The sequence below is a fragment of the Phasianus colchicus genome, chromosome 12 (assembly GCF_987193195.1).
Source record: "Phasianus colchicus chromosome 12, bPhaCol1.hap1.1, whole genome shotgun sequence".
Lineage (NCBI taxonomy): Eukaryota > Metazoa > Chordata > Aves > Galliformes > Phasianidae > Phasianus > Phasianus colchicus.
Genome location: NC_143447.1, coordinates 797,926 through 814,317, shown reverse-complemented (window position 1 = coordinate 814,317; position 16,392 = coordinate 797,926). Strand labels below are relative to the sequence as shown.

The following is a 16,392-nucleotide window of genomic DNA, read 5'->3' as shown; positions in this document are numbered from 1 at the left end:
CATTAGCACACACTGCTTTCTGTAAGTATCAAGGTGCTATTCGGTATTTCATTACTTGTGTACTTTGCTCACTCCACTGATACCAAAGAACTTCAGTGAGAACGGGGGAGTTTGAAGGGTTGTAAATCTGGTACAAAGCAGAACATGAAAAGCCATTTCATTTGTTAAAAGATCACAGCTCAGGGATCTGCATAAAGCTGTGATGTTTAGATAGCCAGAATTCATTCTTGTAATCCGTTTTCTACAAAGCCGTCCATTTTATATCATGATAAAGGATCCTGAGAAGGATTCCTCCCACACTTCTAAGCTTGCAAATGGGAAGAGTGCACTGAACCTCAGAGACAATTCTGGGGTTGGTCAGTCTGTCTTTTGGCAGAGAGTAGAAAGGATATAACTCTACAGAATGATCGTAGAACAGCTAGAGGGAAGATACTTTGGGAGCCCTCACAGATGATTTCTTCTCCTCCCCCCTTGGCTCATTCTTTCAGGATCTGTTTGTGGCATCGCATGGATTACTTCAGCTAGCTTTGCTAACTTAACAGACCTGATAGAAGTTTGTCTTTCTGCATGTCAAAAGACGTGCTGTACAAATTACTTTTAAAATTCAACTCACGTATACCTCAGTGATGTTGTACCTTCAGCCCCACTGGAAACAGGGCAGTTAAACAGTCCAGGAATGGTGGAGTAGGATGAAACCTTCCTTGGTTGTTGCCACAAATTCCACCCTTATCAGAAGGACTGGAAGAGGGAGAATTTCTAAGCTGGTGAAAGGGGCAGGCAAGACTTCAGTAGGAGGTTTATCTGTTAATGCTGCATCTTGCTGCAGGTTTGCAGATGTTTGAATTGGGATCCCAGTCTCCTTTATGTCTGCATATTCTACTGGGTGAAATGGATATGATATAAAATGAATATGAGAGAAAGAATATCCGAGGAAAGGAGCTTGCAAAGGTCTGTGTCCCGTTTTATTATACAACTTTGGCTTTTTGTGATAAACTTTTTAACTTGCATCACACTTAGAATAGTCTTTCTTGTCTTTTGTGCTCTCTGGGCTATCTCAGTAGACTTTATGACGATCGTTCTGAAGAAAAATAGGTTGAAATGACCAACGGTTTTCATGTTGAAGATCCTGACATGCATCAGTCTTGTCCGTCTTGCTCACAGCTGCCTTTGAGCCTGACTTACAATTTTGTCTGGTGCTGTTTCCAATGTTAAATGTGGCTTTTCTCCATTGAAAACTGATGCCTGGCAACTTGGAGGCTAATGTATATATGTATAGAGATTTTTTTTTCCCTTCAATTTTAATAGTAAACTGAGACTATAATTTGAATTCATGATGAAATGCTACAAATGTGTACTCTTATTTTCTGCCAGTACTTGGCTGACGGACTTTTTGGCTGTTCTGTGGCATGTAATGCAATCAGCATGGAAGCGTTGTTTGTCGTTGTGGATTTTGTGTAAGATTTCTCACCCTCTGCTCATGATGGGTAAGAGTTCAGCTGTCCAAAGAGAATACTTGAGCTCTGCTTTTCCAACATGTATTTTTGTGTGAGTAAAATTGAATCACTGACTCAGTTCTAAAGCTGACTAAGCTCTTTGGAAACGTGTGGCATTTCACTGCTATACAAAGGCTCTGCTTGGTGGTTCTCATTGGATATCAATCTCCACTTGTTCTAGAACACAGCTGGTGTGGTTAATGACTAATGTGAATGATTTTGACTGATCACTGTAGGAATAAGAAACCTGAAGTTAATCTGTTTTAGTCATCTCTAGTAGCAGACACGTGCACACCACACTGCCCTTCATGCTCTTTTCTCTTTTCTAATTGTTCTTACAATGCCTTATAGGGTGAGACAGATTTTCTTAAAATAACATCTAAGGATAGATAGAGGGCATTAACCAAATTTATAACTAACCTTATTTCTGTGACAGAATGGAGTACCAGCATTTCTTAGCTGTGTGAAGTTTGATAGTGAACTCGTGTGCTGTACTTTCAATGAGCAGTAACTCCTGAATTTGAATGCACAACTAGTACCTGCTGGGCACCGCAGCCCTGCTTCAATGATGGAATGGAGAACCTGTGCTCTGGAGGAGCTCAGGTACAAGGAGCAGCACATGACCAGGAGTGCAGCTTAGAAATGCATGATCTGAAAGCACTGATGAGGTTACTGTCCCTTTGTTTTTGAGCATAAGCCCTCTGTAGAGAGCGAAAACAACATTGTCTTTTCCTGCATACTGTAGTCACCTGACTTGAAAGAACTCCAGGTGAACATCTCTGGCATTTTTTTTTCCTTTTTTTTGTCTGTCAAGAGTTGATTCCATAGTTCCAGAGACGATATAAAAAAAAAAATTATGAACTATAGAAAAACTTTTTCTTCAGGTCACAGGTCCACTCCTTAAAATAGTTCAATTTAAAATGTGCTTATAAGAAACAGCAAGAAATTGGAAGGATTTATCTGAATGAGGGTTAAAACCGAGAGATGGCAGTATTTGGATTGGGTTGGGTTTTTTGTTTCTCTGTTTCTTCTCTACTCACCAACTTTAGGACATGCCTTTTCCTTTCCAGTGTACCATATCTGGAAGTTCTGATCAGAGACTTCTGAGGGTTAAAGTCTTGAGGAACAGCTGAGAGATACTTAACAAGCTGATGTGACTTAGAGTTAAGGGTCTTCTCAGTCTACTAAAAATTTCACCCTATTTTTGTCTGTCTTCTCAGTGACACTGGTATCACATTAAAGTTCTGTGATTTAAGATAGGAACCTGCCTTATTTGCATAGAAATGACATTTTGATGTATTGTGTGGGAAACCTGCAAGGTTCTGTTGGGAAAGCATTGCCATGCTTGGGATTACAAGAAATAAGTATATTTTTCTCCATGCTGGCATCTGTACAGCACTTGAAAATAGAAAGCAGAACTTAAGTGCTTCCATATCAAATAACTGAATTTGTTTGGCTCAATGAAGCAGTCAGCTCTGCTGAAGCCAGTGGCATCAGATGGGACACATATTCAGATGAGTTTCACAAAAATTATTGGCTCCACATTTTGCTGTACAGTGGGGAGCACAAAAGCACTTCAAGATTCAGCTTTCACACTGCTCTGTGTAGCTCTTCAGCCTGTTACCTGAAGTGCTTGCTGTACGTAGTGCTGCAATTGCTGCTAGGATTTAAGCACATCTCCTGATCTTGATCTGCTCTTTGTCACTTTCCCACCTTTTTAGCAAGTCTGGAGAAAGCTGAGAGTGCCAACCTTTTGTGTTTCTCGCTATAAATGTCATTCATCTTCAAGATTTTCCTTTCAGCTTGGTTAAATAGCATTCCACCAGGCTCACTCACTTGCTATATGTTCCAGATTTGCATCCTGAATGTGGAAATGATTTATGAATTTCTCAAATACTTTATTTTATTCTAGATTAATTGTAGATTAGGTCTCCTTCTGTTGTCTTTGTGTTCTCTGGCTCAGCTTTCAAAGATCTGAATGGCTATGTGATAAAGTGACAAGAGGCAAAAAAACTATGGGGCAAAACCCTACAGACTGGAATGCAGCCTTTGAAACTTTCTCGTCATCTACTCGTACTGGTTATAACTTTTGCACATGGAAGCATACAGAATTTGGGGGCCTTACCCAGAGTACCATGTTTACTGCCAGCTGCACTGCACTGATATCATTTGTTTGTTCTTTAAACCTTACCAGGACCTGCCCTGAAATTCTCTTGCAGACATGGCCCCAAAGTAAAACTGTACCTCCAAGCTTCTGGGAGGTGGAAGTCAAAGAATTATCCTGTAAATCCAGATCAAGACACACCTGGATAACCCATGGTGTGAAACAGATCCCTGCTGGGTTGCAGTTTGCAGCTGTAGGGAAGTATTGATGCTTACTAAACTGAAAGGCTGAGTATAAATTAAAATGAAAATCCCAGCAGCTTTAGGAGGAGGAAGACGTCCTTTAGATTCCTTTTGTTCATCTCTGACAGTGGGTTTTCCTCTCAGATGACCTAATGGCAGTTTCTTCTGAAGATACTGTTTAGTTCTCCAGGTTAAGAAAGAATTAAGCATGCATCAACATGAAGGAGGTTGCAACAAATGCTACTGCTGGTGTGCGGAGCAGCTTCTCTCTTGCAGGTACTCTAAGCTGGCAGGGCTGCAAGTGCGTGGTGCCAAACTTGTACAGTGTTAGATATCGGCTTTGTAAGAACCTGGAGAGCTCTCCTTTCTGGCTAGCTTCCCCTCATATCTCCGTGCTGTGTAAGACTTGCTGTGAGCTTTTATACAGACAGTATATTTACAGTAACACTGGATGTGAAGTGCAAAATGCTGTTTAAAGGTTCCTTAAAATCTCTCCCCTGTCAGTTTCCAAATTTGATAATGATGGAGTTTGTGAAAGGTGTACAAACTGCTATCTGGTGTGTATGTGCATGTGTAGTTATAAAGCACTCTTCAGAATCTGATCTCCAGTCTGTTAACATGCTGAACGTGCCTTTTTTACAGCGGTGATTTATAGTCCAGCACAACTATGCAGAATGCTTCATTATATTTGAATAATGATGTGACCCCAGGGATCTTGCTGAGGCAACACTTTAAACAAATGACTTTGTAGATAAATTTACTATGAAGTGTGATGAAAGCCATTTTTTCTTAGCAGTCATATTTTGTGAAATCTATGAGTTTTGTTGTGCTGTGATTTTTTTTGATCTCTTACATAAGTAAAGACTAAGTCCATATAAATGATGGTTGATGCTCTGCTATCACCATGGAAAGGGAATGTAATGTTTTAGTGTTTTAATTCTGGTCTGTTATGACTGCTAAATATCTGTGGGCTGAGCTTGACAGCTTTGTCTTGGTTGGAAATATATCAGTTGCTCTAAAAATTGTTTTTGCAGGCAGCTATGAATGTTCATTCAGATTTGTTAGGGTAAAATGTGTTTTTATAAAATTAGAACATTTGCCAAAGACCTTTTCTGTCAAAGGAGTATCCAGCTTTCCTGGTTGCAGTCTGTTCAGTTGTGCTAAGTTGGCCAAACTGCTCAGAATTCACCAACCTTGGGATTTGCATAGTATTACGAAAACATTTCTATTGCTTTGGCATGTGAGCATCTTTGACTCTCCCATTAAAAAAACTAACTTTTGATCATTAACAAGACAGACTGTTTTCTAAAATCCGTACTGACTTTCTGTAATTAAAGACACCGTGAAAACACGTATTTTGTCATCAGGACAATGATATTTTGAATGACGATATATTAAGCCATTTCTTCTGGAAACTGATTGAAGTTGAACCTGATGAAGATCAGCAAGAGCAAGTGTAGAGTCTTGCACCTGGGGAATAGGGACTGCATGCAAGAGTACAGTCAGGGGCTGGAGCCTTGTGGAGAAGTACCTGGGGGTCCTGGTGGACAACAGGTTGGCCATGAGTAAGCAGTGTGCCCTGGTGGCCAAGGAGGCCAGTGGGATCCTAGGGTGCAAAGAGCGTGGCTGGCAGGTTGAGGGAGGTGATCCTCCCCTCTGCTATGCCCTGGTGAGACTGCAGCTGGAGTGCTATGTCCAATTCTGGGCTCCTCAGTGCACAAAAGAGAGGGAACTGCTGGAGAGAGTCCAATGGAGGGCCACAAAGGTGATAAAGGGCTTGGAGCACCTCCCCTATGAGGAGAAATTGAGAGAGCTGGGGCTGTTCAGTCTGGAGAAGAGAAGACCGAGAGAGGTGATAAATATCTGAAGTGTGAGTGTCAAGTCAGTGTGGGCATCCTCTTTTTTTTGAGGGCAAGCAACAATAGAACAAGGGGCAGTGGCCAGAAAGTGTAATATGGGGAGTTCCATACTAATGCAGAGAAGAACTTCTTTACTGTTGGTATGACAGAATGCTGGCACAGGCTGCCCAGAGAGGTTGTGCAGTCTCCTTCTATGGTGATATTCAAACCCTCTGGACACCTACCTGTGTGACCTGTTCTAGGGTACTGCTTTAGCAGCAGGTTGCGTTCAGTGATCTCTTGAGGTCCCTTCCAACCCCTACCATTCTGTGGTTCTGACTGTGTGATTCTGTGATTTAAGGCTGTGTACTTTCTCTCTTCTGTTTTACAGAGTTATTTGAGAATGTTTTTGTCCTGAAGTGACCCCTCTTTGACTCTCTTTAAATGGAGTACCAATGTAAGGGTTAGATGTGCTTTAATAGAGGCAGCTTTTTTTCTTTTTCTTTTTTTTTTCTTTCTTTTCTTTTTTTTTTTTTTTTAAGAGATGGAAATCATAGATATGAATGGCTTGGGTTGGAAGGGACCATAAAGCCCTGCAGTTCCAACCCCTGCCGTGGGCTGGCTGCCCACCACTAGGTCATGCTGCCTGGGCCCCTCCAGCCTGGTCTTGGACACCTCCAGGGATGGGTACCCACCGTTTCTCTGGGCAGGCTTGGCTATCCTGCTCCCATCCATGCACATCCAGACAGAGTCTCTGTATTCTACCCCTTGGGTATTCCACCCAGCCCTGCTTCCACTGCCTGTACATTTCCTTCTTTCCCTCAGTCTGACCAGCATGCCAGTTTCCTGCCTCCTCTACTCGATTTCTTATTCTGGAGGATGGAGAGCTCTTGTATTCTCAGAAAGAGAGCGTCCTTAAAGAGCTGCCAGCTCTGCTCCATCCCTTGTCCCTAGGGACAACTTCCCAGGGGATCTCATATAACAACTCCCTAAGCAGCCTGAAATTTGCTCTTCTGAAGTTCAGGGTCCTGACTGCTCTTTGCCAGGCACATATTCCTTGTGATCACAAATATGACCAGGGCATGGTAGCTGCAGCCCAACTTGCCTCTAATCTTAATCTCTTTATTGATCTCTTCTGAATCTGTGAGCTCCTGGCCCAGTAACCCTTCTCCTCTGGTCAGTTTGTCTAATACCTGGACCAGGAAGTTATTGTCAGTGGGCTCTGGGAATCTTGTGTACTGCTTGCAGCTCACATGGGGAAATAAACAGGAGGAGTTAGAAACTGTGGTGCAATTGGGAAAGTATGACCTAATTGCTATCACAGAAACATGGTAGGATGAATCCCATGATTGGAATACCCTGATTGAGGTCTACAGGCTTTTCAGAAGGGATAGACAGGGTAGGAGGGGTGGCGGAGTTCCCTCTATGTTAGGAAGTAGATGGATTGCGAAGGGCTGTGTCTGAGGAACAGCCAGGATCAGGTCAAGAGCTTGTGGATAAAAAACAAGGATTGGTCCAGACGAGGGCATATAGAGGTTGGGGTCTGCTACAGACCACCTGATCAGGAGGAGCCTGTTGATGAGACCTTCTTGCTTCAGCTGCAGGAGGTGTTGTGCTTGTGGGCTCTTGTCCTGATGGAAGTTTTCAACCACCTGGATACCAGCTGGAATAGCAGAGTGGCAGGTGGCAGACAATCCAGGAGATTCCTGGAGAGTCTGTTGAGGACAACTTCCTGGTCCAGCTAGTAGATGGACCAACCTGAGGTGAAGCCTTACTGGACCTGGTGCTCACTAATGCAGAGGAGAGCATCAGAGAGGTTAAGATTGGAGGCAGCCTGGGCCTTGTAGTGACCATGCCTTGGTGGAATTTGTGATTCTGAGGAATGCGGGCCTGCCAAAAAGCAGAGTTTGGACCCTGTGCTTTAGGAGAGCAAAATTCTGGCTGCTCAAGGAGCTGCTGAGTGGGATTGCCTGGGAAACTGTTCTTAAGGGCATGGGCACAGAGCAGAGCTGGCAGCTTTTTAAGGACACCCTTCTGAGAGCGCAGCAGCTCTCCATCCCCAGCAGAAGAAGTCGAGCAGGGGAGGCAGGCGACCGTGGTGGCTGTGCAAGGACCTGCAGCTTAAACTGAGAGAAAAGAGGGAAATGTACAGAAAGTGGGAGCAGGGTTGTGTATTCTGGGAGGAATATAGGTCAGTTGTCCATGTGTGTAGAGATAGGATTAGGAAAGCCAAGGCACAGATGGAGCTGAACTTGATGAGGGATGTGAAAGATAACAAGAAGGGGCTCTACAGATACATAGGCAGGAGGAGACAGGCCAAGGAGAGTGTTCCCCCTGTGATGAAAGGTAATGGGGAGCTGGCTTCATCACACATAGAAAAAGCTGAGGTACTCAATGAGTGCTTTGCCTCAGTCTTCACAGGTAGTCAGGCTTCCCGTGTCTGCCAAGACCGTGAGCCTCCAGATGAGGGTGTGGGGAGTGGTTTCTGTCCCACTGTAACAGTGGAACAAGTCCAAGTCCTCCTCATGAAATTGAACGTGTTTAAGTCCATGGGGCCAGATGATATCTATCCCAGGGTTCTGAAAGAGAGGGCTGATGTGGTTGCCGGGCTGCTCTCCATCATATTTGAAAAATCATGGCTGTCTGGTGAAGTCCCCAGTGACTGGAAAAAGGGAAACGTTATCCCATTTTTAAGAAAGGGTGAAAGGAAGACCCAGGGAACTGCAGGCTGGTGAGCCTCACCTCTGTGCCTGGGAAGATCATGGAGCAGATCCTCTTAGAAGCTATGTTCAGGCACATACGAGACAAAGAGGTGATTGGAGACAGCCAGCATGGCTTCACCAAGGGCAGATCGTGCCTGACCAATCTGGTGATGGAGTGAGGGTACGTTCACCACTGTACTTCTTGGCTGTGGCAGGATGCAACAGGACAACTCCAGAACCACACTAGATGGTTTTGTGGCTGGGGTCTTAGTTGTCTTGGGTAGCTTGAGAAAGGGGAGGAGTACTGTTGGTGCACATGTAAGAAGTGAGAATGAATAACAGGTGGTGACACCTTAAAAATCCATCTTTTTGGTCTGGACCTCACCCCTGCTCTATGACACGGGGTCTAGGATCCGGTGCCTCTGCTTGTGACATCACTCGAAGTTCCGAGTGATGTAGGCGTGGGGAGAGGTGTTAGTGCAGTGGCGATCTGCACGCATCCTTCTTCCCGCTCACCTTTGGCTCTTGTCCGGCCGATAGGTGCTTGGAGAGTGACCCCCAGTAAAGAAGGACCTGTTATCCTCTGCTCAGTACCCGACTTTGGGAGAACAGAGTGAGCTGAAAGATGTTCGTCCCTTGGGCTGCCCCTGTCTGGATCTGGTACCCAGTGCACCTATTGGTGCTGTCAAGCGCTGATGTTTTTGGTTGGGGTTTTGGAGCACGGCAGGTGAAGTGGAGCGGGTGGTAGATGAAGTCTGCAGGAGTGTGGGCCCTTGGAAGTGTGCCTTCGGTGAGCTGCATTGGCTCAGAGACGGCAAAAGTCTGCTCTGATGTGGTTTGTCAGCAAGAACAAACTAGGGAGATCATAGATAAGCACTTCGTGTTTGGAGGGAGTTAGAACTATATTTTTTTTTTTTTTGGCAGCTTAAGCTTTGTTCCCCAAGTCCAACCCCTGTGGTTCCCCTTGGGGAAGCAGTGTGAGGGAGGTGAGCCCTAAGCAGGAAGGCGGTGGTGCCTGGAGCTCTCCGTTACATCTGTGCCCATCTCAGCAGCTTTGGTGCTGTCTCTGTGCACCTGGAGGATGTGGTGCAGAGCTCCAAGCCTGGTGTTGGTGGGACGCAGTGTGCAGTGGTGGTCCCCCTTGTCACAGAAAAGAAACCTTGCTGTTTCCAGCATGAACTAACAGGCTCCGTTGAGCCAGTCATGCCAGGACTTCCAGCCCTTTCCCTGAGATGGGCGAACTCCCATGCCCCTTCCTTTGGGTACCATGTTGTGTCGTTTCTAGCACAATCAATGCAGATCTCAGAGTTGGAAGGTGTCCTTTAGAAGGGTTTAGTTAGGAAAGCACTCTGTGCCTTGGTGTTTGGCATCCTGAGAAAATGACTTAGTAGGTGGAAAACAGCATTGCACTCTCCACTTCTCTCCTCCCATGCGCAGAAATCACACCTCTCAGCAACATGGCACTGCTGTATAACACGTTACTGACAATAAGGCGAGTCTCTTTCTTTGTGGCTGATCTGTGTTGCAGGACCCATCTGGTGCAGGCAATCCGGTGCTGCCCCAAGTGCCTGGTGTGCAGTGGAACAGTGTCCTGCATCCTTCCATCAACCAGTCAGGCTCTGTGCAAGACTCAGGTATGTGAGTTGGGTTTGGACCCCATGGTACAAATCTGTTTGTAAAGCTAGGTGCGTAACTAAGAAGTGCCTGGCCTGATGACATGCATTCTGTGCTGAGATAGCACCTGAAGGCTGTGCCAGCACTGTTTGCTGCAAGTGTTCCGGCGCCTGGCACCATGTTCGACTGTTGCCAGTCCTTCAGCCTTTGAGTGTTCGATGCAGGCCAGTAGTTGGGCTTGTAAGATGTTTCCTCTGGCTTTGGCAAGACTTTCCTATGACTGCTGGATTTCCAAGCTCTGCGATCTTAAGCTTCCCAACGAGGGGTGGTTGTGACACTATTGGGTGGCATTTCCCTGTGTGAGAGTAAGGGAAAATGAGCCCAGAGTTTCAGCTTTGGTGGCTGAAGGTATGTTCCTTGGGTGAAAGAGGAAATGGAATCTGTTATCTGAGTGGGTAATGCTGGCACCCTACTAGCAACAACTGCAAAATGTGCCTCAGATGGTGCTGGAAGGGTTCTGTTAGTGGGCCCTGTGGGCTGCTGTTACTAAAGACACGCGTATCCAGTGGCACCTTTGGGTCCTTTACTCACTGCCTGCTCCTCTCCCTGGGTGACCAGGTTACCTGCAGAGGAATGCTCAGATGCCCCAGCACTGCTCTTCCCAGCCCAGCTCAGCCTTATTTCTCCATCTGCCGTCTGGAGGACAGATGCACACTGCAGTGGGGCCATATCAGCAGAACTGCACGGGAAGCCACAGACCCCAGGCTGGGCAGCACAGCCCTCAAGGTGAGGCATGGCCAGCTTCTCAAGGGGGGAACTGCGTGCAGCGAATGGGAAAGGCCTCTGTCGGAGGCAACGTCTTGTATTTGGAGAAAGTGTTTTGATTTGATTCTTCTTCACCTACAGGCAGTGCAAAACAGTCCACTCCTCGTGAGCTGGAACAACCTGTGCTCTGTGTATTATGCCGGGAGTCATGAATGATGTTGCTCTCAGGGCTAGCTGTACTTCTAACCGTTGCATCTCTCCTCCTCACTTAGAAAGATATAGGCAGCACCTCCAGTGTGTTAAAGAGCCATTTTGCTATGCAGGGAAAGGAAATGACACGTTATATGTTTTGGAAAGTGTTTCAAGACTTTTTTACATCCTGTGCTGTACTATATAGCTCAGTGTGGTTGGCTGAAGTCTGAGAGAGTGCCAGACAGCTTTAGAATCGGTGTTGTTACTTAGCTGTGTCAAAACACATATTATGTGGCTGCTATCCAAGTGCTTTGACTTTTAGCACAAGTACTAAGTCTCTCCCTCTTCTCCATGAGTGAACTTTAAATATCTGCTGATAGGAGGTCTGTATGGCGATTCATGAACGAACCAGTTGAACAATGCCGTCTTCCCCTTTTGCCACCCCTTTAGGAGCTTATCCCATGTAGCCCAACTACAGCGCTCTGCCCAGTGCCAACTTCTGCAGCGCAGGGCTGGGAGGAAGTATGAACCCGGCGGCAGCAGGGAGCCAGTTGCATGGCAGTGTTCCTCCTCAGCTGGGGGCAGGGATGTGCCCCCCAGCAGGTGGCATGGCTCACAGAGCACAAGGAGCAGCTGCCATGTATGATGCTGCCAACACCATCTAGAACTGGTGAGGCATGAACATTCCAAATGGTCTCAGTGTGTTCAGTCCATTCCCTCTGTCGTAGCTGGCTTTGAAAGCCATGGCTGCAGTAACCCAAAGCTGGGGTGATAGTCAACGTACACTTCCTTAGAGATTTGCCTTCTGGAAGGCTTTTTCCTCTCCCTTCACTGTGTAACAGAAGAGGCCCAAACATCAATCAAAGCATCATTATTTGGAGTGAACGCCTGTTTTTAACTTGCCTTCTCCAGGCCACCTGGTTACCCCAGTATAAACCAAGGGGGAACGCTGGGCACTGGACCACCTTACAGACAGGAAACTAACAGCATGGCTGGTATGATCAACCGCCAGGGCCCACCTTATCCCACGGGTGGGAATATGGCTAACAGCTCTGCAGGTAAGGCTGGGCTGAGTGCTTGGCTTTGGAGACTTCACGGGATGGACTGAAAAGCAATGTCACAGATTCCTGTGACTTCCTAGGGGTGACAAGTCCTGAAGTGATGGGTCTTGCAGATGTCAAATTAACTCCTGCAATGAAAAGAAGAAATAAGGAAGAAGAGACCCAAAAAGCAGAACTCCAGTCAAAGGTAAAACTGTTTGTTTGTAAATGACACAGTGTGTGTATCTAGTAGTGAGTGCAGCTCCGAGAGAAACCCAATTGTGATTTGCCTTCTACTGCGAGCAGAGCTGCCATTAGTGTGGCTGTTTGTGCTGTATGTGATCTTCCTGCTCCATTTGAGTACAGTGTTACATCAGCAGTGTGGTGAGTGAGTGGGATATCCTCTGTTGGGATGTTTTCTCTTTTGGAGAGTGGCATATGCTGGCATCTCCTGCCAGGTGTGAGCAGCTGGGATGCAGCACTGTCCTTCCCATCCCTCTGCAGAAATCGGTTTGTCCCCATGTCAATCCTGGACCGGCCTTGCCATTATTAAATGGAAGGAATGGACCGGATCAGATGCTTCTGGTGGGGTCGGTCTCTCCAAGTCTCCAAATGCAGTACATAGCTAATGAGACTGTTGCTCAAATCAGAAATTGTCTCAAAAAAGTAGAGACTGTGCCAAAATCTACATCGTGCTGCAGCCCTGGGGAACACCATTTGCAACTGGCTGAGGTGTTTTCTGACGTATCGAGCAAATGAGCCCACAGGAGGTCTCTCAAAGAGGTGGTTCTGCAACGTCTCCGTGAGGTTTGCTTGGTTTCTCTAGCATTCATGAAAGCTTTTCCTTTTTAGAAATGCATGTAGCAGCTGGTTCCTTGGTACCTTTGTTGAGTCATAGTTGTCTTGACCTGATCTGGAACAAGTGTGGGTCTAGCAGAAAGCTGATCTCAATATAACAAAAGAACCTTGAACTCTGACTGCTGTTTGAAGCCATCTGGGATGTGATCCAGGTGTTTTTGTGCTGCTCAGTCCTGATATGTTTCCTTCGATCAGTCCAGTTCCTCTACTACAGCCAGCAAGAAGGTCACTGAACCCTATGAGCTGGGTGGTGAGCCCGAGAGGATGATCTGGGTAGCTCAGCCATGCCCTCTGGCTCTGAGTGTTTCTCCCCACTGTGTCTGTGTTGCCCGTTTCTGGCTAGATAACCTCATGTTGCCAATGCCTTTACTTTCCATCTAGAATTCCAGGCGGCTGACAGACAGCAGCTGCATCCCACCTGCCAAGCGGCTCAAAGGGGGGATGCACAGCATCCCGTGCAGCGCCGGGCAGGGGCAGCCACAGCAGCAACCCAGAGCTCTGGAGAATCGCACCGCTCCCAGCAAATCTCCATCCCCGCAGCCAGGGAGGGGAATGAAGAAGGCAGGACCGCCAATCCCTGCCGCGCACATGGCACCAGCAGCGGAACGGCCTGCCAGGAAGTGAAGAACTGTCTCCTTCCCTCCAGGTTCGGCAGAAGCTGCCAAGCCAGTGTTACAGAAAAGGAGGCGGCTGATAGCAGAAGATGTTGGTAAGAGGAAACTCCTGCTTTTCTGCCTGGGCTCATCTAGAGGTGGGGTGGTGCCATCCCCCTTTGTTACCATGCTGCCAGTTGGAAGGGCTCTGACAGCTTTGCAAGAAGTCTCCTTTTGCAAGTTAGTTGGGACGTTCTGTCGTTCTGTGATAATGCAAGGGTGAAGGGACCCAGAAGGGTCAGGTATAACGTTTGTGTTGGGCACTGTCTGTGTGGAGACCGCTTTTGCATGGAGTCTGTGCAATGTCTTAAACAGGTCGTGTTCTTTGTGAGACAAAAAAGCAGTATCCAGTCCCTCCTTTTCGGTTTTGAAGTCCAGGATCTGGAAGTATGATGTGTTTATGTTCCAGGAACTCCTGAAGCCTGGAGGGTGATGATGTCTCTGAAGTCTGGGCTGCTCGCTGAAAGCACATGGGCCTTAGATACCATAACGGTCCTGCTCCACGATGACAGCAGCATTGCGTCCTTTGACCTCAGGCAGGTGGGTGCAGATGCTCAGCACCGAGTGCTTGCTGACCTGTGGATTTCCATGTGGTTGGTGTGCAAGTGTGTGGTCTCTCCTCTCTGGTGGGATGTATCGCCTCTAACACAGAAAGGGAACTGTGGTGGGGAGGCCAAGAGGGGCTTTGCAGTAGAGCGCTGTGAAGGGCTGAAGGCTGCTCACCAATCCTGGTGCAATAGCTCTGTCTTTTTGCACGAGTCAGCGTGCAGCGTGGCTTGGGTGCCTCTAGAAGGGGGCAGCCTGTCTCCATGATTTGCCTCGTGCCTGCAAGGCTGATATAAAAACTGTTCCACAATACTGTAGAGGCTGCTCTGCTTAGCATTGCCTCTCTCCTGAGCATTAATCGGAGAGGAGACAAACACCAAGAGCGTGCATGGTTACAGGTACGAGCTGGCTGGATCCTGCCATTCAGGGACCCTTGTTTCTGTTCTGAGAGGACAGAAGGCTCTCTTTTGCAAAGAGCTTATTGCCAGAATGAAAAGATTCCATTAATAAACAGCTCCTTAAGATCTCTGCCCTTTATGCAGAGGTTTTCCAATTGCTCATAGCGACCTCAGTTACTTTATGGACATTGATCCATCTTTCCTTCCTTCCCCTCCTTTTTTTCTCCTCCCCCATAGCTGCCAGGCCTGCTGGAAGTCCTGGTGGAGTATTTCCAGTGCTGCCTGATCGAGATCTTTGGAATCCTGGAGGAATATGAGGTGGGAGACCCAGGGCAAAGAGCACTCTGTGGATTGGAGAGTGGCCACCTGCTGTGGCTGATTGGTGGCGGAGATACCACTGAGCACATCCTGACCCACTTTGAGAGCAAAGAGGGAGTGCTCTGCAGCTGAGAGCAATGAAAATGCTCGGGAAGGGCAGGCACCTCCATCTGACTCAAGAATTCTCCTCAAGAATTCTGGAAGATGAACCTCACAGCAGAAATGAGACACCCCTTTGCCTCACCTGCGACTAGCAGGACTCTTTGGCAAAGCGCTGCATCTGTGTCTCCAACATCATCAGGAGTTTGTCATTTGTGCTGGGCAATGACGCTGAGATGTGCAAACACGCTGGGCTGCTGCTGATTCTGGGGAAACTGCTGCTCTTACACCATGAGCACCCAGAGCACAAGCAGGGAGCCCTGAGCTCTGAGAGAGAGGGGCTGAGCTGCAACCAGGAGGAGTGGTGGCAGGACTGCCTGCAGGCACTGCGTGAGAACACACTGGTGACTCTGGCCAACATTGCTGGCCATCTGGACCTGTCCCCTTTCCCAGAAAGCCTCTGCTTGCGCATCCTGGACGGACTCCTCCACTGGGCAGTATGTCCATCAGCAGAGGCCCAGGACCCTTTTCCAGTGCTGGGGTCGAATGCCATCCTCTCCCTCAGAGCCTGGTTTTGGAAACACTCAGCAAACTCAGCACCCGGGACACCAACGTTGATTTGATTCTCGCGGCTCCCCCCATCAGCCGCTTGGAGATGCAGTACGGCACCCTGCTGCGATTCCTCCGCAACAGAGAGAGCCCGGTGTGCCGAGAGATGGCTGTAGTCCTACTGGCTGGCTTGGCACAGGGGGACAGCCTGGCAGCGAGAGCGATTGCCTTGCAGCAGAGGAGCATTGGTGACTTGCTGGGCTTCTTGGAGGACAGCCTGGCCGCCACGCAGTGCCAGCAGAGTCAGGCTGGCCTGGTGCACAAGCAGAACGCACCCTGCGAGCTGACAAGCGTGGACATGATGCGCAGAGCTGCTCGGGCGCTGCTCGCCCTGGCTGAGGTGGATGAGAACCGCTCAGTTCACGCTGCACGAGTCGCGGCTGTTGGACATCTCTTGTCGTCCGCGGTGGATTCCTTGGTCTCCCAAGTTATTTGTGATGTGCTATTCTTAATTGCCCGGCCCTGACAGCTGTGGGGTGCAGCTCACCCTGTGTGAGTGTGCGTGAGCGGAGAACTGAGAAACCGACAGTTGCCTTTTATTTATGCACAACCACCTCAGGAATCCACTGCCTGCCCTGCGTCATCCCGCTTTTCCCTTGGAGGATGACGTCCCCATTCCTTTTCCCCATCTCCTGTTTTTCAAATTTGTCCCAAATCCCTAATTAAAAGAGACAAAGTTCTGTCTACACGGAGGACTTTTAAATTTTATTTTAGCCAGAGTTACTGTCTTCTACTGTGCGTGTGGGGAGAGCAACTTGTCCTCCTTTCCCCACCCCTTTCTAGCATGATGAGTTACCAAGCTGATGACATGCAGAGAGAGATACAGGTATTTAATCTCCTGCCAGGCGGCCCTCCCTGGGGGATGCTGTACAGGGCTCTGCTTTTTAAGTCATTGCTGCCCCAGCAGCCAATCAACTTGCA

The 16,392-nt window shown here is 47.7% G+C and overlaps 1 pseudogene across 1 annotated transcript; it reads left to right on the top strand.

Moving 5' to 3' along the window:
* Positions 1-265: 265 nt before the first annotated feature.
* On the top strand, positions 266-16,124 carry LOC116232968 (AT-rich interactive domain-containing protein 1A-like; annotated as a pseudogene). Its single transcript, XR_016470513.1, has 11 exons — positions 266-352; positions 916-948; positions 9,908-10,013; positions 10,612-10,779; positions 11,401-11,620; positions 11,863-12,008; positions 12,092-12,214; positions 12,692-12,797; positions 13,475-13,557; positions 13,911-14,041; positions 14,683-16,124. The product of XR_016470513.1 is annotated as an AT-rich interactive domain-containing protein 1A-like (transcript).
* Positions 16,125-16,392: the final 268 nt, after the last annotated feature.